Source organism: Tachyglossus aculeatus, chromosome 9, assembly GCF_015852505.1.
Source record: "Tachyglossus aculeatus isolate mTacAcu1 chromosome 9, mTacAcu1.pri, whole genome shotgun sequence".
Taxonomy (NCBI): domain Eukaryota; kingdom Metazoa; phylum Chordata; class Mammalia; order Monotremata; family Tachyglossidae; genus Tachyglossus; species Tachyglossus aculeatus.
In genome coordinates this window covers 52447724-52473476 of record NC_052074.1, presented here as the reverse complement: position 1 = coordinate 52473476, position 25753 = coordinate 52447724, and the positions used below count along the sequence as shown (strand labels likewise).

Here is a 25753-nt window from a genome sequence, read left to right as displayed (position 1 = left end):
GGATTTTGTAAATTCTAGAGAGGTCCCCAAAGAGTTGGCAAGAGGAACAAGTTGAGGACTTAGATCTTTTCTGGAAAAGTCTATACAAATTGGAAGTGTGCTGCTGTTTTCTTCTAAGTTGTTTTTGTTCAAATTATCTGTGTTCACAACATTTGGTTTTTCTTTCATTTTAATTATCAGGCTCTAATCTTTTTGGAATTGTAACAAAAATTATTAAGATGTAGTTATAATCAGCCTAAATCAAAAACTGGAAACCCAAAAGACTTGAATTTTACTTTCACAGTTAACTGACACCAGAAATAGCTGGATCATCAATTTGAGTATTCGAGTGGACCTATAAAAAATGAAAACCTCTGCTCTTTAGATATTTGTTTTCTAGGACGATGATATAAAGACAAATGAGGTAAGATGCTTTTCATATATAAAAATGTAACCAGAGTCTACTTAACTGAATTGATCATTTTGTTTGACTGAATTAATTTCCTGGGTAAGGGAACAGTTCATTTCTCCCCCACCTCCCAAGACAGAACCTGTACTTTACTTTCACTTAATAAGGAAGTCTTAGGGTAGGAAAGTAATAAAGAGAATAAATGAGGAGTAGGAATAAGGGTTCTCAGGCATTTTCTAGTCAGTCGTCACAACCCAAATCTAGAAAAGAATTACAAATAAAAATCTTTTGGGGTTTTTTTTTTGTTGTTTGGGGAAAGAAATAGCCTACAAGTGGGAGGCATGTTCTGGATATTGAAGAAAATTTCTTCTTGACTCTTCATTGATCATTCACTACTGCTGCTTTCTAAAAACTGACTGAGGCTAAAGTCCTGAGATTTTTTTTAAATGGCATTTGTTAAGCACTTACTATATGTTAAGCACTGTTCTAAGTGTTGGGGTAGGTGCACGTTAATTAGGTTTGACACAGTCCCTGGCTACACGGGGCTCACAATTTAAGTAGGAGGGAGAACAGGTATTTAATTCTCATTTTACAGTTGAGGAAACCGAGGCACAGAAGTTAAATGACTTGTCCAAGATCACACAACAAGCAATTGGCAGAGCCGGGATAAGGTCCTCTGACTCCCAGAACTGTCATCTTTATGCTAGACCAGGTTGCTTCGCAGTGTTCTTCAAGCTGGGATGCCAAAAAAACCCAGCATGTAGTACAGACCTGTCTCACCCCTCCACCACCCACCAAGTGTTGCTCCTTGGTAGTAGGACAACCCGGCTACTCAGTCAAGCCTCCAGCACCACTCCAAGTTGCTGTTAAACTGGGGAGAACAAAGGGGGCTTGGGAAGAGAAAACAGGGGTTGGGAGAAAGTCTGCCCTCACTCCCACATAACATTCCCAGGCCCCTATTTGTTGAGGTTGGAGGCTGGAGTTCAGCTGCTGCTGCCCGTTCCCCACCCCAAGCATTTGGGGCTCCAGTCTTATCAGGGAAGCTGCGATTCTCCCAGCTGCCATGGGCTTTTGGCAGGGGACAGAGTTACTTTGTATATGGCTACTGACAGTGGTCAAAGTAAACAATCTCTTTTTCAAAACAATTATTTAAAATCCCAGAGTTATTCCTTAGTTCTAACAACCACTTAAATCTAATGACTAATTTTACCTAGAATCAGTGTAAAAACTAATTCTTTTTGAATAAATTATTGGAGTTAGAATATAAAGTGTAATGAGCAACTCGATTTTCTGCTCAAACGCAATATGAAACAAAATGCAACAATCCACAATCACCAAACCTCACAATCCACAGCTTCAGGCTCTGCCCCTCCCAAACCATTTACCACAACAGCTCACAAGTGACAAATGTGATATATTTGGATGTCATCTTCTTTCCATTCCTCTTGCCACTTCTACAGGTTCAGCAAAGCTCAAAAAACAGGCAACAGGAAGGAAAGAGGAGAGTAACAGAGGCTTAGCTAAGCCATCCCCAAATAGCAGCGTTGTCTGTAGATCTGTTATGATAATTTGAAAGGAAGGCTCCTCTCATGAACTGTTCTGGAATTTTGTTAAAGATGAGCAGGTGGGAAACACATCTGGCCATAGAACTCTACTGCTCAAGTTAGAATAATCATTTTGCTAAGGTTGAGGATCAGCATGGCATATTGGAAAGAGTGCAGTCTTGGGAGTCAGTGGGCCTGGGTTCTAAATCCAGCTCTGACACTTGTCTGCTGTGTGATTTTGAGCAAGCCACTTAACTTCTCTGTGCCTCAGTTACCTCATGTAAAATGGGGATTAAAGCTGTGAAGCCCATGTGGACACGGACTCTCTCTAACCTGAGTATCTTGTATCTCCCCCAGTGCTTAGTGCAGTGTCTGGCATTTAGTAAGTGCATAACAAATAATATATAAAAACTCTCATTCACTTAAGTTCATAAGTAATATGTCCCTGGTGTCCAAAACGTTGGATAGGTTGAAAAAAGAAATTGTGTTTTTGTACGTACTGTTCATCACACAGATACACTGAAAAATGGGGTTAATATTTTCTCTGCAATGGCCGTTCACAGTAGAATCAGTAATGGTTACTATTCATTTTTCATAAAAATGAACTGGGTGACAATTTCCATAAAACTGTCTAGCAACTTAATGTAGAGATTAAAACAGCCATGTTTTACAGTTTTACTAAAGCATTTCCCTTAAAACTAATTTTTATGACTTTACCGAGTCGTATTACATTATTCTTTCCCTTTCAGTTTATCTCATCATCCAACTAATTCTCATTCTTGGGATATTCTTGTAACTGACTCCTTCATTGTTGTTTCTCATGTTCCTTCTTTGCTTGCCCTGAAAAAATGGAGGTGTTGCCAGACTCTTGGGAGGAGTACAGCCTGTTTCCTGGATGCTTGGTAAGCTATCCTATGATCAGTGAACCGGTAGCCTGAAATTTAATTCATGTCACTATGTCACTACAGCAAGGACTTCACCTGCAATTTTTCAATTTCCATCATCTGCTAGATCTGCACCATAACTCCTACTGGATGCCCTCAATTTTTCACTATCACCGGTTCCAACTTTAACCTTTTACAGCAGTTTGTTTTATGACAGTTTAAACAGCTGAATTAGAACTTTGAAAAGTTCTTCCATAAAAAAATTGCTTAATGCCCCAAGTTGACATTACTGATGATGTACACTGTTCATGTGAAGATGTGGTTAAAATGACCTCTGCTTACCCAAAGCCTCTTCCCACGCCTGGCCCACGCCTGGCAGCACTGTGTGCTGGTTTGTGACTGCAGCAGCCTTGGCAGCATCAGATGCTGTTTGCAACTCTCCTTTAAGGCTTGAGATGTGCCCAAAACCTCACCCCTGATTGCCACCTACCAACTTGGTTAATTTTTTGCTATTGTTTCCCCAGATGCCTGGACCCACCACTTTTGCTGTGTCTGTTCAGGACAGATGCATTTTCAAAACATTTCTGTAGAAAATTCAATTTTTAAAAAAATTCTAAATCTCCATGGGACAAACAATGTCGGCACTGAACTAAAACTGGAAGAGATTGCCCCAATCTGACAGGGTTAATGCATCTCAAGACAAATCTCAGTAATCCCATTTCCCTGCCTGCCCTGGGAAACCAACATCACATACCTTCCAGAGAGACAGCCTAGAGTTCCAGGAACAGAAAGTAAGCTTCCCAGCATCCTGAGAAGCAGCTGTCAGCTGGCTGACAATCTCAAGATAGCCCGCTTTACTAGCAACAGAGAACTGGCTGACTTGGCATAAAAATTACCTCAGCAAACCTGGCATTAACAGATGCTTGAGGCCAGTCAGGGTCTGGATAAACAGAAGTCCAGATATTCTAGAGAGAGCTGGCATGTGGGTTTATAGAGTCACCTGTAAATCCCTCCAGCTGCATTCTGAGGCCTCTGTGTTCTTGGCCCTACCCCCGGGACAAAGAAAAAAGACGGCACAAAGAGGATACATGCTTCCCCTTCTCCTGGAGAGGCCAGCAAGCCTTCTCCCCAGACCATCTTCAAACAACAGAATTCAGAGCCAAAAGGCTCTGCGTACAGGGACCAAAGCAGTCTGGATAAGCAGATCAAGTGTGATTGTGCAATACTGCCAAGTCAGGTTAACTTTCCATTTGTAAAGACATATGGAGTCGATGAATGTTTTTTCATCTTCCATGAAGCTACCCTATTGGCAATAGGTAGAGGTTTAGCTTAGTCATAATTTTCAAACATTTCTACTGGCTGCCCTTCCTGCAGCTACAACTCAACACACCATACATTTTATCAAATATTCTAACCCATGGAAACGTTTTGTCACACACCCGGGGAATCACACTACATTGTAGGACTTCATCATTGATGACCTTATTTTGCTCTTTATTTACTTTGCCAGACTGAGCCCCTGATTGCCTTGTATCTACCCCAGTGCTTGGCAAATAGTAAATGCTTAACAAATACCATAAAAAAGGGCTCAGTACAGTGCTTGGGACCTAGTAAGTGCTCAATAAATGCCATTGATTAAATATATATTCCATATTCTCCCTTAACAGGAATGTAACAGTAGGAGATAAGCCCTAAAAAGCAGCAATGCAGCAGAGCATCCAGGACATTTAGATGTGTTTCCTCATGCACTTTCTTCAGTCAGGGCTTATTCTAAACACAGAATCTAGTAGCAGTAGCAAGAGTCCCTGATTTAACTATGATTTGACTATGTCCCACACAGTTTTCTTCTAGCCTACTGAAGAACTTGAATGTCCCTCTTTCCCTGGGTTGTAAAAAAGCATAGATGGAGTCATGTTTCCCATTGGAAAAACAGCATCACCATCATCAATGCTCAAGCATTTAATTTAGTACAGTGCTTTGCACATAGTAAGCACTCAATACTATTGAATCATCAATTCCATACACATCAAGTTATATCGATACAACATCCATCTCTAGCATATGCACATTTATAACCTATTCACAGCTCTTGAATATTTAATTGTACAGTCAATTATTCTGAGTTACATTTAGACTGCGAGCTCCTTATGGCCAGGAAATACGTTTTATGTTTCTGATCTATATTCCCAATCACTTACTGGGCACTCAAATACCGTAACTACTACAGGCAACAATAGGTCAGTCCCTGTTATGTGTAGAACATTCTATAAAGCTTTACTAGGACTAGCAGCAGGGTTTAGGGGATAGAAGACAGGCCTGGGAGTCTGAATGACCTGGGTCCTAATCCCAGGTCCACCAACTGTCTGCTGTGTGACTTTCGGTAAGTCACTTACCTTTTCTGGGCCTCAGTTACCTCCCAGAGCTTAGTAAAGTGCCTGGCACATAGTAAACACTTAATTCCACAATTATATAAAAGAAAAGATGTCATCCATGCCTAGATTATATTTAAAATTTTGTCACAAGTTAACTCAGGAATATGTCGAGGTGCCAACCATTTAAGGGTATTGGCTAAATTCTTACTATTTGCCAGGTATTATACCAAGTGCTGGGGTAGATTCAAGATTAGCAGGTTGGACACAGTCCTTGTTATACATGGGGTTAACAGTCAATCCCCATTTTACAGACGAGGAACTGGCGCAGATAAATTAAGTAGCTTGCCCATGGTCACATAGCGGACCAGCGGTGGAGCCAGAATTAGAACACAGGTCCTCTAACACCCAGGCCTGTGCTCTTTTCACTAGGCCACCTGCTTCTCAGTGGGGGAAATCAAAAGAATAGAGTAACTCAAGCCCACAGCAAGTCAAAGAACTCTTCAGAACAGGATCTTATAGAGAGGGATTTTCATGCCTCAGGAAAAGCAACTTCAGGGACGTTGTTCATTGTGAGCCCCACGTGGATAACGTGATCACCTTGTATCCCCCCAGTGCTTAGAACAGTGCTTTGAACATAGTAAGCGCTTAACAAATGCCATCATCATTACAGAAATTAAAAAAAGCCTGAGTTAGAAAAATATCCCTTTGAGCTTTTTTTTTTTTTTTTTTTTTTTTTTTTTTTACAGTAAGAACATAACCCTACTCCTTGGAGAGTACTGTGCTGATGTGGCAATAAACACAATCAAATGTGTACATTACGGGTTTTCCTATTAGTGGAGTTCACAGTCATTTATTTAACCTCTCCATGCTTCAATAGTTTTGTTTATGTTATAGATTGAAATTAGTTAGGAGCCAGACAGGCTCTCTTCTCATAGCACCTACCAGATCCTCATGCACTCAGAAGGCTTTCAAATCAATAATTGTTCACATTGTGGTCATTCACGAAAACATCTTACTCTTTGAAATATTTACATATAGAATGAGTAATCTTTGGTGAACCTGGAATTGTGAATTGCTCTACAGTCATAGGCTGCAGCAGGTGATGGTTCCTACCTAGTATTTAAGGTCGCATCTTCTCCAAGAGGCCTTTCTTGATTAAGCTCTCTTTTCCCTGGCTCCCTCTCCCTTCTTGGTCAAATCAATCAATGGTATCTGAGCACTCACTACATGCAGAGCACTGTATGAAGTGCTTGAGAGAGTACAACAGAATCAGCAGATTTGTTCCCAGTCCACAATAAGATTACCATCTAGAGGAGAAAGACATAAGTAATTTTTTATATATACTTTAAAGATATATACTAAGTGCTGCACATAAAGATATGTATAAGTCACCTATGTACTTGGATCTGTGACCTTTGGGCAACAGAATATTCTGTTGTATTCTACTTTACCAAGCATTTAGTACAGTGCTCTGCAAATAGTAAGCACTCAAATGCCATTGACTGACAATACTCTACAATTAAGGCAGCTTAACACTTTCCACTATTGAAAACAAACTGGACGGAGACCGTATCTTTGTTATTTCACATCACCAAGAGAGAAAACTAGGGCTCCACAGAGTGACTAATGATATCATAAGCTTCACCTATCCACGCTTAAAGCTGCAAAAGGAGAAAGGGAGGTTGATTTTGGAATATGCCTCTGGCCTTCTGGAAACACAATTCATCAAGCCATGGATATCATTACAAATGAAAGTACTACTACTACTACTGATAATAGTGAAGGTCTTTATTAAGTGCTTTCTCTGTACCAAGCACTGGGGCACATACAAAACCATTACATCTCAGACTCTAAGATGTTACAGATGTTACATCTGTTACAGATAAAGAAACTGAGGCACAGAGAAACTCAGTCACTTGTTCTGGTTTCCCAGACCCAAGCTTTTTCCACTACGGTATGCTTCATATAGAGGCAGATATCCAGTAGCTTCTGCTTGATAATCGTTTCAGTTTCACGTGCCAGAAGCCATGCTAAAGATTGAGGTCTACTTTGCTGAACCTGAATGGTGTTATACTTAAATGTAAGGTCCCATGACAGTTTATACCAGAGAAACACCAAAGACTTTCATTAGCAGTAACCACCAGAAAGCTCTGAGTGATATGCAGTCCAAACTGTCCAAAAAGCACATGATTAAAGTAGCACAGCTTAACCTTTGTGGGGCTGGCAGTCAGATTGTGACCCACAATGGGTCATCAAGCCCCAGACCAAGTAATCAGCCTACAAAATGATGGTCAGGTCTAATCTCCCACAGGGCCAGAAGCTGTAATAGACATATAACATTACATCTGGCTTCTTAGGTACCCCATCAGTCACATCTACGAACCATAACTGCCATTAAATGGAGAAACAAAATTGTTAACAGTGAGCTCTTGAAATGTAGCCAGAGGACTACCATTGGAGGAATGCTCCACACAAATCCACTATGAGGAGAATGGAAGGCAGCATTACACCCAATAGCTTTCATTTGACAGCTACATGGGTCAAGTGCAAGCAGAGAAAACACTTTAGGAACCACTGAAACAATTAGAAAAAACTATGTGGGCCACTGACATGGGAGCTGACTGCTCTAGTTGGAAAGGATAACTCTTTTGAGTGGGTTTTATGGGACCATCTGAGGTTTAAGAAGCAAAAGACACAAATGACATCCAACTCTACAAGAGGAATCGTAACTCAAGTCCAAAAGACAGTCTTGACATGTACAAAGGGTGGAAGTTGGTCACAATATTTTAACTTTAGATTTACAGAGATCACTGTTAGTAATGTCATCTTTGAATATAGTGTACAGCTTTGTCTACATGGCAGGGAAGTTTATTCCAATGGCTAACAAGTTATTACTTGTACCAAATTCAGGGAGAAATCTCAATTGACTTGAGGTTTCTAATAGACATGTGTACTGTGCTAATTAATTAGGAGGCTCTGTTTTAAAATAAAATCCCTTGGGCTCTCATTGTGAGACCTATAGAGAAAGATGTTCCTAACCTCATTTATCCAGCACTCAGATGATGTATTCTTAGCATTCTCCCCCACCCCCTCAGAAAAGGATGAGGTGAAATTCTACTATAATGCATCCCAAAGGTCAGTACCAGTATGAAAAATATTTCCTGAATACCTGTGAATAGAACTTACATCCCAACTTAAGTCTACCAAATCACGACCCACCCTACTTCTGAAGCCTTCCTGGAAAATTACTTGCCTAGAAGTTCCCAAATAATCCCCATCTCCCAAGCCACTTAATACAGATACTGATTATAGCCTATTTTTCATTTCTGTCTATATTTTTCCACAGGTCTATAATTTGTATCTAAATACTATTTATTGACTAGGAACTTGGAAAACATTCAAAAGAAGCAAATCACAATCCTGCCCCTTCAAGTGCTTACAATAGAATCGAACAAAACATACAAACTTCCCTGCCTCAAGCTGGAAGAGCCAGATGACTGTTTTTCATCCTACCTCTCGGATCACTCCTTCTCCTCACCCTTCAGTAATATTACCACTTTACTTGCATAATTCCTCTATTTTTTTCTTCCAAAGTGCTTTCATCTCAGTTATCTCATTTTTGTTCTCACAATATTCCTGTGAGCAGGAAGAGAGGTGCAGATTTTTTTTAATCTCCCTTTTACAGGAAATTGGGGCCCAGAGAGGTTAAATGACTTACCCAAAGTTATGCAGCAGGACAGTAGCTGGCTGACCTGCCACTAATAATACTAATAATGATGCTATTTGTTAAGCGCTTACTATGTACCAAGTACTATACTAAGCAAATTGGGTTGGACACAGTCCCTGACCTCAATCCCCATTTCACAAATGAGGTAACAGGCATAGAGAAGAAGTGACTTGCCCAAGGTCACACAGCAGAAAACTGATTAGAACCCAAGTCCTTATGTCTCCCAGGCTCAGGCTCTTTCCACTAGGCCATGCTGCTTCTCTATAGTTATTGCTACTTATTGAAGACTCAGCAAGAAGGGCCTGATAATAGTCTAAGTGGAAGAGAAAACAGATATTCAATCCCAATTTTACAGATGAAAAAACTGAGGTACAGAAAAGTAAAGTGTCTTGCCCAAGGTTACACAGCAGGCAAGTGATGAAGTCAGGATTAGAACCCAGACCCTCTTGACTCCCAAATGCATGCTCTTTCCAAGAATACATTAGGTTTACCCACTTGCACACATACATGAAGAAGTAAGCACAAATTTTCATGGTGAAACAACATCGAAGCAACTTTAATGCTGAAGTGAACTCTTCACCTTATGGGCATAGCTGTTAATTAGATACGGGTTCCACTGTGAAACAGAAAATGCGGAATACTCTTTTATAGCCTGAACAGATCACTAGTATGTATTAAGCTAATCTCAAAGTGAGAAAAATGAATCCCTCTTAAAGTTGTTAAATGCTGTTCTTTGCTTAGATTCACAAACATATTTCTAAAAATAAAATTAGAGAAGTAAAAACTGTGTGTTTAGTTTGATTTTTCAGCTATTGCAGTGATTTATTCACTACTGAGCCTCAGATGAGGAACAAAAACAGTATGTTTGGTTTTCTTTTGGGTCAACTAACACATTAGGTCTCAAGTTACTATTTTTACCAGAGTTTCATTTTATTACCCTGACAGAAGTGAAAAAGATTTTTCATCTGTTAAGAGCATTTCTATATTGCTATAGTGTTTCAAGAACATATTTTGTTGCGCTTTGCAAAACGCTCAGATCATGTGCATAGCTGGATAAAAAAATGACACGCTGATGCCATTAAAAACATACACCTAGATTGACATAACTATTTTGGTATATCACTGTAGATATATCTATGCCTATATAGACATATGGTTCTGGAGTCCACTCTGCAGTAGAGAGAGCACCCAAATCCACAAGAGGGGTCACATTCCTAAATTCAAGTGGATTGTGAAAATGGCAGTGTCACACTAATGCTTTCTGACTTCCACTTTGGATTCTCCTGCCAAATGAATCCTTCATTTTTAATGAACCCCTTTAAAAATGTGGCTTCCACATCTCTCACTACTGTGAGAGACTAGAGATTCTACATTTTGCTTACTAATGGATAGAAGGTTTTTTCTCCAAAAAAAAAAAAAAAAGGAAACAAAGTCATTCCCACAGCCCAGTAATGATACATTTACCATTGAAAGAATGGCTTCAAAGTTGTATGGAATTTCAAGATTAAACAATTTCAAAAGAAAAAATATATTTTCCAATAAGGTATTATGAAAACCAACATCTGCCTGAAAGAGATCATCCTCCCCTTTAGCTAGAGATTTACTGTAATTAATAAAAAGAATTCCAGACATTTCAGTTTAAGACAAATTATATTATCATCTAATTATAATTCCCATCTGTGTACTCTCTCTCAGCACTTAGTACAGTGCTCTGCATATGGTAAGTGCATAACAAATACTATTACTAGTAACCAGAGCAAATGTTGAGGCTCCATGTCTTTGCAATTTTTTTAAGGTATTTGTAAAGTGTTCACTATGTCAAACATTGTTTTAAGCCCTGGGGTAGGTATAAATTAATTAGGACTGACAGTCCCTGTCCTGCATGGGGCTCACAGTCTAACTAGGAGGAACAAGAGGTATTCCCATTTTACAGTTGAGGAAACTGAGGCACAGAGAATTGAAGTGACTTGCCTAAGGTCATACAGGAAACAACTGACAAAGCTGGGATTGGAACCCAGGTCCTTCCGACTCCCGGGCCTGTGCTCTTTCCACTAGGCCAAGTTGCATCCCCCGGCACTGGCATAGTTGAATGAGTATGCATCTTTTAGTAGAGTATCTTTAGTAGGTCAGGTATGATGGATTGCTTTTGGTCTGCAATCCTCAAGGTGGATGGTGTCTTTTGCAATATTGGGGTCTTCACAATACGTGCAGAGACTGTGCACGAGTTGGCAATCTGGAGCCACTCTGGTCCTGAGAATGGAGCAGGAACTGGGGTGGGGAGGAAAAGAGGGAGTTGCTTGTGTCTAGCCCTGGATCCCTGTGGAGCCCACACATGAGTAAGTCTCAGAAAAGGAGGCACCTTCACTTTCTCATCTCTCTCTCTCTCCTTTCTATTTTCTTATTTCACCTTCCACTTCTTCCTCATCTGCTCTTTCAAAGATCCACCCATAAGTTGGCCCCTTGATCGAAGCGATAAATTGGTGGCTCTACTTTTGTCCAGGGTGATGGGAGAGTAGAGGCTACTGTTGTTGTTAATGAAAAGGCAGGGCTTCTTTTTGATTGATTTTCTTCAGCTGGGTAACAGTACTGGGATCCGTTACCACCACAGTTGAACTGGACTCCGTGTTACGGATGGGAACTGCTGACATGTCTGGAAATGTGTCCTTTGCATGTCTTGGAAACTCTAATCCCCAAGTCCAGCTCTGAGCCCCTAACTTGAGAGAACCACAGCTGCTGTCCAGGCCAACCCAGGCTTGACTCAGGATGGAGCCGGTGGCTGAAGAATTAGGCGTCACGCCCAGCAAGCCCGGGAGTCTGGAGCTGGCCTTTTCCCCAAGCCAATCGGCTGAGGGAATTCAGAGTGGAGCTCAACCCTGACGTCACCACAACTTGTCCCCTCCTCCCCAGGCCCAGAACCTCACCCCCCCAATCCTCCCAGGCTCAGCAGCAAATGGCCCCAGAGATCTGTGTGGGGCTGTGACAAGCAGTGAGGCATAGAAGAAAAGCAGAAGCCTGGGAGAGGGGTTGGGTTCATTCATTCAATCGTATTTATTGAGTGCTTACTGTGTGCAGAGCACTGTACTAAGCGCTTGTAATCTTGACTCTGCCACTTGCCTGCTGTGAGAACTTGGGCAAGCCACTTACCTACTCTGTGCCTCAATTTCACTAAGCCATAAAGGGGGATGAAATACCAATTCTCCCAACTCAGACTGTGAGCCCTGTGCAGGGCAGGGACTGTGTAAGCCTGATCGTCTTGCAGCAACTGCTTAACAATTATCCCAATTATAATTATTATTCCTCCCTGCTTTATTGCTTGAGTCTTATAATGGGATGATGTCATGCAGTGCCCACCATGTGACATTACCTGGTTGTATGACATGGCGGCTAATCAGAGCATGTGGTTCTGGAGCCGCTTGCTGTCCCTGCCAATCCCATCGCAAATATTCACACCCAAAATGTTAGCCTCAGGTCACATGGAACTTCTTGCTTGTGAACCCCGAAAACCTAAGGCCCTGAATGTGGAGAGCTTAGTAATGTTATTATGTGGTAATGAATATTACTTCTTTGAGGACTGATTTCCGTACCATGCCCACTTTAAACTAGTTAAGAGCACCAAAAAGTTAAGTTTTAAAAACTAGCACGAACATCGCTCAAATATTTCCGAGTTAAATACTCCCAGAAATCTTTGAAAGAATTGCATTTGCAATTAATAGTAGTTGACATATTTTTGAATTACTATCCGGGGAACATATAACCCTAATTTGTAATCATCCATGTGTTAATCTGCTTTGGTATTTTGTTGAACATTCACTCCCAACGGTTTGTATAAATTCATATAACAAATGGTTAAATATAGCACTTCCTTCTCTGAACACTTGCAGATTTCAACAAAAAGGTTGCAGTTCTTCAATGCTCCTGCAAACCTATAGTCAATGGCAGCATTCCAGAAAACCATGACCTCTCACAGTTCCACAGCAATGGAGTCACTCCCTGAATTAATCTCATTCTTTCAGGATTCAGGGGTGTTGAGAGTGGATCACTGTGCTGTTTTTGTTCTTTTTTGTTTGTTTTTTTTTAACTGAAATCTTGGATGAGATATAACTTGGGGAAAAAACAAGTTCTACATAAAATGCCATTCTTTAATATTTTAAAGTCAGGATGTTAATAGCCTCATCTTTGCAGTGGTACAGCTTTTTAACCCCCTTCTTTGCAAACAACAAATCCCTGACAGGCACATGCAAAAGTTGAAATAACACCAAAAAAAAAACACACCCCAAAGAGTATCATTTAGCAGAACATAATAGGGGATATATGGACCCTGAGGAGGGAGAAGAATTAAGAAATTTGGAAGAATTCTTTTCAGCCCTTTGGTGGGTGTAGTTTTCCCTGGGAAGGTTTTCTTCACTACATAGTATTCTGTATTCCTAATATTAGTATCAACAGCATTTACTGAGGGACTGGCATGATGCACCTGGGAAACATACATATGTGAAATGTGTGATCCCTGCCCCAAAACAGTTCACAATATAAAGCAAGAGCTTATGACCTGGTTGTATGGGACTGTCTGAAAGGAACTACCCAGAATTTTGGTGTTAAAAAGCAGTTTAAATAATAAGGCTAGCAAGTGCTAAATTTAACTTTCTTTGGGTTTTCACCACATATTAGGGAGCACTAACACAATATTAGAAGCTGTAGAAACAGGCTGAGGGTAGAAGACAGTTAGCTGCCTACCAGGGCACTGTATTAAACAATTTAGAAATGAAAAATCCTTTTTGGACTCAAATCTGCATGCGGCAAACTGACAAGCCCTAAGCTAATGCAGAGGACTGGTACTAGCAATCTCTTTTATTGACTGATATACCGCTAGACTCTAAAATCCTTTAGCTCCTGCTCACTTCACTGGATACCTATTCATTCTATTGTACTCTATCAAGTACTAACACAGTGTTCAGCACAGTAGGCTCAATAAATACCACTGATTTATGAATTGGAAGAGCCATAGCATCGGTAATAATAATAATAATGATGATGATGGTATCTGTTAAGCTCTTACAATGTGCCAAGGACTGTTCTAAGTGCTGACTAGTACCACTGCTCTCCCAGTTCTGTCTGCTGGGCTCTGCCATCAGGAGTGACACTTTATGATACAAGAACTTCCTAGGAAATTATCCAAGGTAGACAGCCCTGCCAGAAATTCTAAAAAAAAACAAAAAACAGCTGCCTAATCTGGGTGAAGCAGACCTCAGTTGCTCCCAGGGCAACTGCCTATCAAGTCACAGCACTGACCAGCACTATGTTGTGGTTCCCCAGGTGGTAAATGGGTCCTACCTATTAATTTCCCTATGTGCAGCATGCCTGCCTGCCTACTTGCTCATCGCAATCTGTGCCCCACCAAAAATATTACCAATAGGGATGAAAGCGTGCAGGTGGAACTGCAGAAACCACCATAATACAATCAATTCCCCCTCACAGGTTCCTAATCCCAAAGTTTCAAGTCTGAGGCTTGTCTGATGCTCTGAATGGAAGACTCCATCACCACCACCACAATCAAAACTAAAGACACTCTACTAAGGCCTTGGAAGAGTATACTACAGCTGGCAAGACAGATTATTATAAAATATGACTACTTGGGCAAAAATAAAGTATGAAAAAGTTTTGAAAAACCTACATATCTCTTAATGGTCTTAACTTTATCCCATGTTTTTGATAGGGAGATCTGGTTCCAGAATGTTTGGTCATAATTCAGCTTGGCCGGATTTCATAAGGGTTAAATTGAGGTACAATAAGGGGGTTTTGTCTTCAGGGCTGGTTCTTCATTGGCTAGGGAATTTTCTCGATTGCCAGCTGCTGCCCGGAGGTCCTGAAGACTTCTAGCTGCTTAATGCACAACATGTCCAGTCACCCTGGACTGTCCTGAGGAGGCCTGTCAGGGAATCATCAAGTGTAGGGAGAGGAGAGAAGGGGAAGTCAGGACTAGGTCTGGAAAAGTCTACAGTGCTCTCTGCTGATTAGGAAAACGACCTGATTACGGGGCTCCTAGGACAAATTCTGAAGTGAAGACTACTGGAATGTGTTTCCAGATGGGTTTCATCCTGTCTGCCCAATATAATGGAGCCAAATCAAATAATGGTATTTGAGTGCTTACTTGTGTGCGGGGCATATTCTTATCCCTGACAAAATGATTTTCAAAACTGCTTCCTGCAGATGCAAGTGTGCTATGGCCTCTGCCCACCTCAGATCAGGTGATTTTTTTCCCACTTATTAAAATCATATTGAACGGGATATTAGCGAGATGCATGTAGATTCTTCATGTAACTGCTAAATAAACCACTTCAATTTTTTCCATTATAGAATTGCAAAATTCTTTTTCATATTCAATCTTCTATAACAACACATAATGATACTCATCAAGCACTACATACACTAAGTAAGCACTGGGGGAGATTATCTAATCAGGAGAGAAACATTTCACCTTAAACTCCCAGTCTAAGATGAAGGGAGAACAGTTACCGTAACCCCATTTAACAGATAGTGAAAAAGACAGAGAGCGATTAAGTGACTTGCCCAAAGTCCCATAGCAGGCAAGTGGTGGATCTACAGTTAGAGACCAGGTCTCCTGACTCCCCAAATCATGCTCTTTTCACTAGACCACGCTCATCAAGCAAGCTAGACTGTAAACCTCTCCCTCTAAGCTCCCTGTGGGCAGGGAATTTATCTACTAACTCCGTTGTACTGTACTCTTCCAAGCCCTTAGATCAGAGTTCTGCATACTGTAATTGATGTGTGCATATAACACTGTGCCAAGCACCTGGAGAGCACAACAAAAAGTATGATTTTTAATGGTATTTACTAAACACTTACTATATGCCAGGCACTGTATTAAGTAGCATGGCCTAGGGAATAGAGCATGGGCCTGGGAATCAGAAGGACCTGGGCTCTAATCTCAGCACCACCATGTGTCTGCTGTATGACCTTGGGCAAGTCACTTCACTTTCTCAGTGACCTCAGCTGTAAAATGGGGAGCTCCATGCGGGACATGGACTGCGTCCAACTGAATTACCTTGATTCTACCCCAGTGCTTATAATAATAATTGTGGTATTTGTTAAGTGCTTACTATGCGCCAGGCACTGTACTAAGCACTGGGGTAGATACAAGCTAATATGGTTGGACAGAGTCCAGGTCCACATGGGGCTCACAGTCTTAATCCCCATTTTACAGATGAGGTACCTGAGGCACAGAGAAGTTAAGTGATCTGTCCAAGGTCACAGAGCAGACAAATGGAGGATCCACAATTAGAACCCAGGACCTTCTGATTCCCAAGCCTCTGCTTTATCCACTATGCCACTGCCCTCAAGGACCCTCTCTGTTACCCAAATTAATGAAGATACCGTACAGTTAGTATTCTGAGGAAACCTCAGTAAGATTAGTGGAAAAAAAAAACAGAATTAGAACTGGAACGTATAATCTCTACTGTTCTACAGTTAGCCCTCTCTCTTCTCATCTCAAATCTACCTGGACTGTGAACATCCTGTTACACCAAAGCAATGATTGAATCAGCAACGACACCCTTGGCAGACTTTCCTACTCAGCCTGCCTTTCTAGGAGAAGGTCAACGTGACAACCAGCCTTTTGGAAACAAAGGATGATTTGTATTGTTGAGAAAAAAAAATCTAGAACAAATTCAGTTTAAAATTTGAATACTCTTTTGAAAGACATGGGGACTATTTTTATGCAACTTCTATTCATATTTTACTTCATTTTACAAATCTATGAAATAAATGAATAGAACAAGTCTGGAGTCCTGGGTTCAAATTAATCTATCCTACCAACAGTATCGATCACCATTTATGTAATGCAGAACACTGTCTTGGGCAATGGAGGGAATTACAAAAGAAGATTAAGACCTTGACCTTATCCTTGAGGAATTTACAATCTGGAATAGATGCAGTCATATATTTCTTCTTAATCAGACTGGATAGGAATCTCTGTTAATAGAATGACATATATTACCAGGGAATTTTTTCTTTAAGAACAGCATTAAAAGAACTAGTAGCTAAGGAGGTCAAGAATTGGAATTTTTATTATTTTGACTATGTCCTCCCTTCTGGAGCTTGAAGTAGTATGTTAAACACATTAATGCTACTCTTCTTGCTTTGGGTTTCCTCAATTGTTATTTTTAGATGAAAGATTCTTTATTTTTAATTTTCTTTTTACCCAGACAGAACAAGCCACTTGGTTCCCAATGATAACCTCATATAAATCATTTAAATTAATAATGGTTCAGAAAGTCCCTATCAGTTGACTTCCAAGAAATTAAATGAAAGATTCAAGAGAAGATAATTTAATTCCTTCAGACTTGGTCAAGGCAGAAATGCAAAGTTCAGTCCAAGCAAAGGCCTGTCATCTCCTCGATGAGATGGGAGGATTTAAATGGTCAATTTTTAATTTTACACGGAACATAGTTTTTTACCAATTGCAACTTACACCCTACAATCACGTATTAGCATTTTGCAACCCATAAAATAGTGTGTTTTAAAAGTGAGTGAGAGAATATAAAGGTTCAGTGTAACAAGCCAAAAAAATGGGTTGTCGCAGAGTCGCACATCACTGCCAACCGCAGAGTTCATAATGGAACAACTTTGTTTATGAATTATAAGATTTTAGATATAAAGGGACAAAGATAAGCTTAAGGCCCATGGGAGGCAAAAATAATAAATCCATCCCCACTATTAAATCTACCCAAGGCATTACTTGGACAGTTTCAGAGCTGAGAGTGTTCTTTTCAGTTACTAGGGGACTATGTAGTGCACTGCAATAGCCTGAATGAATTACAGCCCTTTGAATATTCCTATTAAGTAGGCAGAGTTTCAGGGAGGGGAAGGGGCAGGGACTTTTATTACAGTGAAAGGATTGTGTTTTATTTCTTCAGTTAAATATGCCCTCCTGACCAAATGCTTACTATTTCCATAAATTCCAATGACTATCTGAGTCACTGGAAATTATGCTTGCTCTCTGCTCCTATCTCTGCTTCTTGCTGACGATGGCTGAAGAACTGGATAGAAGGGCCCCAGGTATGGGTCAATAAAGGTTACAGTGTTAATGGAACTGCAGGTTGCTGATGCAGATGTGATAGAAAGTATGTGGATGAGGTCCATTCATCCTGGTCTCTAGCCTAGGCCAGATTTTGAGTCTGCTAATTATTCTGCCTTGCTTGCAAAAGCCCCAAGTCTTTATAAATAGTCAAGATAAACTGCATTTACTACATCTTTCTCATCTACAGTCTCACCCCTCTGTCAGAGAAGGCAATTTGATCAGAGGTTTGACAAAACAACACTGTTCCCCCTCCTAGTTTCTAGGTGTTTACTGCATTTTTAGAATAATTTTTCCAGTACCCCTAATTCTTCTAAAATGCAAGGGCTTGCTCTCCCTTCCACATCGTCTATACACATGGATGTGTGACCTTTGGACATGTGATATTCGTCCAACCCCACAGCACTTATGTACACATCTTTAAACTATATAATCATAAATAACTTATTTAGACTGTAGATTGCAAGCTCGTTATGTACGGGAACAGGTCCACTAATTCTGTTGTTTTCTCCCTAGCACTTAATGAAGTGCTCCACATATAAGAGTCCGTTGTTGGGTAGGGACCGTCTCTACATGTTGCCAACTTGTACTTCCCAAGCGCTTAGTACAGTGCTCTGCACACAGTAAGTGCTCAATAAATACGACTGAATGAATGAATAAGAGGTGCTGAAATACCACGGAATGATTGATGGGCTGTGGTCTTTCAAATTATTAGTAATATCAGACAAATAATTGCTTTCCCCCACTTCATGACCTTATTGAAGGCATACCTCCTCCAAGAAGCCTTGACTAAGCCTCCTTCTCCTTTTCTCCCATTCCCTTCTGTACCACTAATTTGCTCCTTCATTCTTCCTCCCATCCCCAAGAACATATGTATAGATCTGTCATTTATTTATATTAATATCTGTCTCCCTTTCTAGACTGTGAGCTCATTACGGGCAGGAATGTGTCTGTTGTTATATTCTACCTACTCTCCCAAGGACTTGGTACAATGCTTTGCATACAGTAAGCGCTCAATAAATACAACTGAATGAATGATACTTGCGTTATTCCTTTAGTACTCACTATGTGCCAAGCACTGGGACAGATACACGATAGTCAGGTCAGGCGGAGTCCCCATCCCACCTCGGGTTCATAGTCTACGAATGAGAGAGAACAGGTTCTTAATCCCCATTTTACAGATGAGGAAACAGGCACAGAGAAGTTACTTTCCTAAAGTCACACAGCAAACAAGTGGCAGAAGCAGAATTGGAACCCAGGTCTTTGGACTCCCAGGCCCATGCTCTTTTCATTAGTTTATGCTGCTTTTCTAACCTCCCACTAAGGAAAACTCATGCTGTAGTAGTCGGCCGTTTCGAATCTGAGCAAACAAGTGGATAATTAGATTCTTCAGTCACCAACCCCAGATGCACCCTGTGTAAAGAGTATCCCCTAACTGCACCTCAGTCAAGGCACATAGTGAACACATGTACTACAGCTGAACTGAGTGTATTTGTCTGGGAATAGGAGCTGATCTAAAAAGTGGATAATTTCCACATGTGGGAAGAAACGATATAGGGGTCAGGGATTTCGAGTGGAGGGAGCTCCCTAACGCATGATTGGGCTGTTTTACTGGAATGAAAGCATAAAGAACTCAACACTGCAGTACACTACTGTGGTAGGGTAAGTGTCTGGCTACCTCAAAATCCATCAGGAGGGTGCATAAACACAAGTCAGTGGAAGTGATTGAGAAGCAGTGAGGCATAGGGGATAGAGCATGGGCCTGGGAATCAGAAGGTCTTCAGTTCTAATCCTGGCTCCACCACTCGTCTGCTGTGGGCCTTGGGCAAGTCACTTCACTTCTCTGTGCCTCAGTTTCCTCATCTGTAAAATGAGGATTGAGACCATGAGCCCCATGTGGGACAGGGACTGTGTCCAATTCAATTAACCTATATCTACACCAGTGCTTAGGGTAGAGACCGTCTCTATATGTTGCCAACTTGTACTTCCCAAGCGCTTAGTACAGTGCTCTGCACACAGTAAGTGCTCAATAAATACAATTGAATGAATGAATGCTCAGAACAGTGCTGGCACACAGTAAGCACTTAACAAGTACCATTGTTATTATTATGTTGAAAATAACACTGTCACTGATCTGGGAGAGAAGAGGAGAACCTGAAGGAAAATAGGATACAGGAATGAAGTGAACCTGACAGATTGCCTGTCGAAAGGAGTGGGGATAAGAATGTGTGGGTTTTTTTTCCAAAGTCTAGATCTGCAGCCTTAAATCAGATACCTCCCTCCTCCTCCCCCCACCACCCGCTTTCAGGCACCTCCCTAGTAGTAATTTAGTAGACTAGCATTTATAGGGGGCAATCCTGAGGTTTGGGAAGCACTACACAAGCAAGTGTCACATTCTCCACCCACAAGTACTTTCACTTTAATGGAAGCAAATGAAAAGTCAGGAATCCATGTTCATCCCAATAATTCATTCATTCAATCACATTTATTGAATGCTTACTGTTTGCAGAGCCCCTTACTAAGCGCTTTGGAGACCCAAATACTGCCTGGATATAATATTACTCTGCAATTCCAAACTAAAGCACGATTCTACTTGCCCTTATTTCAGCCTTTCCTTAATGTACATTAAGAAAAATCTGTGGAAGTGTATACAGCCTTCTTAATGGCCACGATAACTGAATCTATCGCAGAGAACACAACCAGGATTTGAGGGGTTCCATACATTTTAAATCATTTTGAACTTTAGATAGCATATCCCCCACCCAGATATCACCCACTGTGGTAGTTACCTCATTTGCACACCAACTAACCCAGCCCTGTTGATTGGATCTCATTATCAAGAACTGACATTTGGATGCAAAAGGATAACGGACTCTCCATAGGTTCAGTGAAGAAACATCTGAATCAAACATTATCTTCTAGCTTACCTTCAAATGATGAAAAAAGGAAACAGCAAAAGCAACATTGTTCCTATGACAGTGTTTGATAGCAGCTGTATTGTGTTTGTAATATGAAATACTGTAGATTTAAATCACTTCTCTCAAAGCTGTTAATGCAATTGCATTCAATTGAATGGACTTATCTATCCAATTACAATCCAGCATGGTCATGAAAGTAGAGTTACCAAAAAGTACATGGTAAAACTATAAATAAGAATTTTCTACAAAAAAAAACCCTTCAGGAATAATAGTTATTCATCTAGCTGGCAGAGACTTTATTCAGCATTAAATAAACTATTTTACTTTCAGACAGAATTGGCCAGTTGTACCACAGTTATTTGGAATAATGGATGAGGGAGCCAGAGCATACCAACTGAAAGTACTACTGCCACACTAACTTCCATGAATTTAGAAAGCAATATTTACTTAAAACCTTTCATACTTGTGATCATTCTAGGTATTTCAAAACCGCAAGACAATACAGATGTAAAAGATAAGAGATGAGCCATCTTGTTCCCTCATTTCCCTCCACCTGTTTCACTGAGACGTGAAAGGAAATGGACCACGCCCACTCTTTTGTTGTGAAGAGCAAAGATTTTTGAACTTGTCCATGATCCCCATTTGGAACAGAGACTGTGTCCAGTTGATCTATCCCCATGCTTCATACAGTTCTTGGAATATAGCAAGCACTCAAGTGCAATCATCATCATAATCGTAGCTGAGGTATTCAATAACCACAGTGCTCAGGCAAAGAATCCCCCAACCCCGGCAGAAGCCCTTAAAATAGTCTCTTAAACCTGTGCCCAAAGAAAATAGATCCATACATTGTGACATTACAATGAAGGGACAACTGGTAAAAGCTGATTCCAGACAGTCTGCTGTTGCGAATGCGTAATGGCAGATTTTCAGTATATCTTTCTATAAAAATTTGTGAGAGTGATCACGTTAAATTGCAAATACCAAAAGGCCGTGCTTCAAACTGTTTCATGTTCTTGAGTTCAATTATAAAAGAGAGATCTTCAAAGAGTAGATACAAATATTCAATGGGCTAATATTCTATGGGATAACCTGTAACAAAGGGGAAAGACTTAATTTTCACCTTCCTTACCTTTCCCTCCCAAGATTACTCCTTCCCTTAGACCTCCTTGTTAATGGTCGGCCCTAATCTAAGTCGGGCGGCTGCCTTATTTTGACTGTCACCTGCCTAGATATCTGTCTGGTATGAATCTGGTTCCATCTTCTGCTATCTTGGCCTCTGCTAAGCTGTCCCTACTCTTTTCTCTACATACTAAGCTCCCCTCATGCTTCACTAGCAGGGTTTCGCTAGAGACATCTGGCCCTGAGACCAGAAGGGATGGAGACTCATTTTAGGGGCTTCATCAAGATTTTCTTTTAACGAAAATCGGATAAAAGTTTCATAAAAACAAAAACTATTAAAATATTAGGACAAATTCATTGTTTGCCTTAATTCTGATGGTTTCTCTGTTAATTCCCCCGCTGAACATCACTTCCATTTCTGCATTTGTATACCATCTAAACACCTAAGTATTCACAACACTTTCTGCGCTTACAAACATACCTTATATACTCTATTACTTCCTCCTATATTTAAGTGATTTTGTCTGTCTGCCATGTCTCAGAGTGCTTACTGTGGGCAGAGCACTGTACTAAATCCTTGGCAGAGTACAACACAACAATAGACACACTCCCTGTCCATAATGACCTTACAGTCCAGAGGAGTAGACAGACATTACTATAAATAAATTATGGATTATAAGTGCTGTGGTGCAGGGTGGGCAATGGTAAATAAAGGGAGCAAGTCAGGGTGACTGAGAAGGGAGTGAGAAAAGAGGAAAGGAAGGCTTAGTCAGGGAAGGCTCTGCTAGAATGTAAGATCTTTGGAGGTAGGAATTATGCCTATTTATTCCAATGTACCATCACAAATGCTTAGTACAGTGTTCTGCACTAAGGTGTTCAATAAATGCAACTGACAGTGATAACTTTTGCTCTTCTAACCTGGATCTAAATTATACATTCCTGCTTGCAGGTGGCAACCTGCTAGTTTAGGGGCACTAACAATAATTGTAATACTTGTTAAGCACTTACTATGTAAGTAAATAAGGCACTGTACAAAGCACTGGGGTGGATTCCAGAAAGTTGGGTTGGACACAGTCCCTATCCCATGTGGGGCTCACAATCTCAATCCCCATTTTACAGATGAGGTAACTGAGACACAGAGAAATGAAGTGACTTTCCCAAGACCACTCAGCAGAATCAGGATTAGAACCCACAAGTTTCTAACTTTCCAGGCCCGTGCTTCGGTAGGAAAATATTTTACAGTTAGGGAAATTGAGGCAAAGAGATGTTGAGTGACTTTCCCTGGATCAAAAGCAGAAAAGTGGCAGAACTAGGATTACAGAACCCAGGGTTCCTGACACCCAACACTATGCCCTTTCCAATAGCCTACATTGCTTCCTTTAACCAGACAGTCATTACCTGAGAATATTACTCTCTGAAATAAGATAATTTCTAGTTTTTGGTACAGTATTTTATTTTCCAAAAGCACTTTCACATCAGTTCTCATTTCATCCTCACAATATCCATGTAAAGGAGGGGATAATTAAAAATTTGACCTAATTAGGCACTGAAAGCTTTTTACCTAACCAATATTTCAGTTTCATGTTACACAATTCCTCACAAAAAAAGAAAGCATCTTAACATTTTTTCTAAATATAGTATGTTTACCAGATTCTGAAACATGGCTGAACTAGTTATTACAGAGTGTTTTACCATATCTCTTTTAGTGTATAAGTAGGAGAGACGTGATTATACCAAACAAGGAAATATGCATTTCTCTAAATAGATCATGATTTTCAAACATGCTTAAAATAACAGAGGAGTGAGGGCAAGGCAAAATTTCCTGGGTTAATGGGCCATTTCCCTAACTTCTAAAATGGTTCAATATTTTCTAAATGAATTATTAGGGACAATGATTTAAAATTAGTGTGAATTCTGCAGAATCAGAATTTGCTATTCTGTGGAAACAGAATTTGCCAGTGATAAAATGAAGTGTCAGCAGACATTCTCAACTTTAATCTGACTCACTGCGAAATGACTAAGATTTTTGTGAAATACCTGGCCATCAAACAAGGGTAGAATCTATATGAATAAATGAAGCAGAGTCTCTCTCTTTCACTGATCTCTCTTTACCGGCCCACAAAAATTCCATCTTGCAAGCACCTTCGGGTGACTTAAAATGCACTCAACAGTATGCAGACCAGTAATTTAAATGATCACTAAAATGTCTCAGAAAAGGCTATTGTTGAGGCTTGACAGACTCATGGTTTTTAATAAACTGACACCAATGGTAATTTGGAAAAGAGAAAGACTTTAATGATGGAGCCTATTTAGAGAACACTTCTGTGTTTTTGCCATATTACTATGATTCTAACAACCATGTTTCTACCTACAAATCACATACAAAGGTACATGATGATGATGATGTTGGTATTTGTTAAGCGCTTACTATGTGCCAAGCACTGTTCTAAGCGCTGGGGTAGATACAGGGTAATCAGGTTGTCCCACATGGGGCTCACAGTTTTAATCCCCATTTTACAGATGAGGTAACTGAGGCACAGAGAAGTTAAGTGACTTGCCCAAAGTCACACAGCAGATCATCAATCGTATTTATTGAGCGCTTACTATGTGCAGAGCAGATAAGTGGCAGAGCTGGGATTAGAACCCATGACCTCTGTCTCCCAAGCCCGGGCTCTTTCCTCTGAGCCACACTGCTTCTCTATAAACATCTATATACATCTCACATATACTGTTGGGTAAAAATGCTAATAAGGAAGGAAAAATAAGACTTGCTAAAATGTCATCTCAATGTCATCTAAAAGAAATGATGATGATGATGGTATTTGTTAAGCATTTCCTATGTGCTTTAAGTGCCGGAGTAGACACAGGTTTACCAGGTTGGACACCTTCCCTGTCCCACATCCATTCTTTCAAATCACATTTATTGAGCGCTTACTATGTGCAGAGCACTGTACTAAGCGTTTGGGAGTACAAGTAGGCAACATATAGAGACGGTCCCTACCCAATAACGGGCTCACAGTCTAGAAGATGGGACTCACAGTCTTAATCCCCATTTCACAGATGAGGTAACATCATCATCATCATCATCAATCGTATTTATTGAGCACTTACTGTGTGTAGAGCACTGTACTAAGCACTTGGGAAGTACAAGTTGACAACATATAGAGACATTCCCTACCCAATAGTGGGCTCACAGTCTAAAAGGGGGAGACAGAGAACAAAACCAAACATACTAATAAAATAGAATAAATATGTACAAGTTAAATAGAGTAATAAATATGTACAAACATATATACATATATACAGGTGCTGTGGGGAAAGGTACAGGTGCTGTGGGGTAACAGGCACAGTAACTGTAAATTAACTTATCCAAGGTCACACAGCGGACAAGCAGCAGAGCCAGAATTAGAACCCAGGTCCTTCTAACTCCCAGGCCATGCTCCATCCACTAGGCCATGATGCTTCCTTATAAGTGTGTTAAACACAATAATCATTTCATTTCTCTTCTAATTTGCCACAGTAGATTATTTTGATAACCAAAAACTGGCAATGCTCCATGCAGCATGCACTTTAGAGAATCATAATCATCTGGAAATCTACAAGAACAAGTGGCTCTCAAATATATCACTACGCTGTATATAGCTCCTTAAAAATGACATTCATAAAGAATGTTTCTTTTAAAATGGAATTTTGCTAGATTAAGTCCCTTA

The 25753-nt window shown here is 40.4% G+C and overlaps 1 protein-coding gene across 4 annotated transcripts in view; it reads right to left on the bottom strand.

The window, feature by feature from the left end:
* B3GALT1 (beta-1,3-galactosyltransferase 1) overlaps positions 1–25753 on the bottom strand; it is a 354820-nt gene that overhangs the window by 251184 nt on the left and 77883 nt on the right. Inside the window, exon 1 of one of the 4 annotated variants that reach the window (XM_038751647.1) lies at positions 19072–19108. The exons of the other annotated variants lie outside the window; for them this stretch is intronic. The gene's annotated coding sequence lies outside the window, so the exon portion shown is untranslated. Of the gene's footprint in view, positions 1–19071; positions 19109–25753 lie in introns of those variants that run through there. 4 annotated transcript variants of the gene reach the window in all.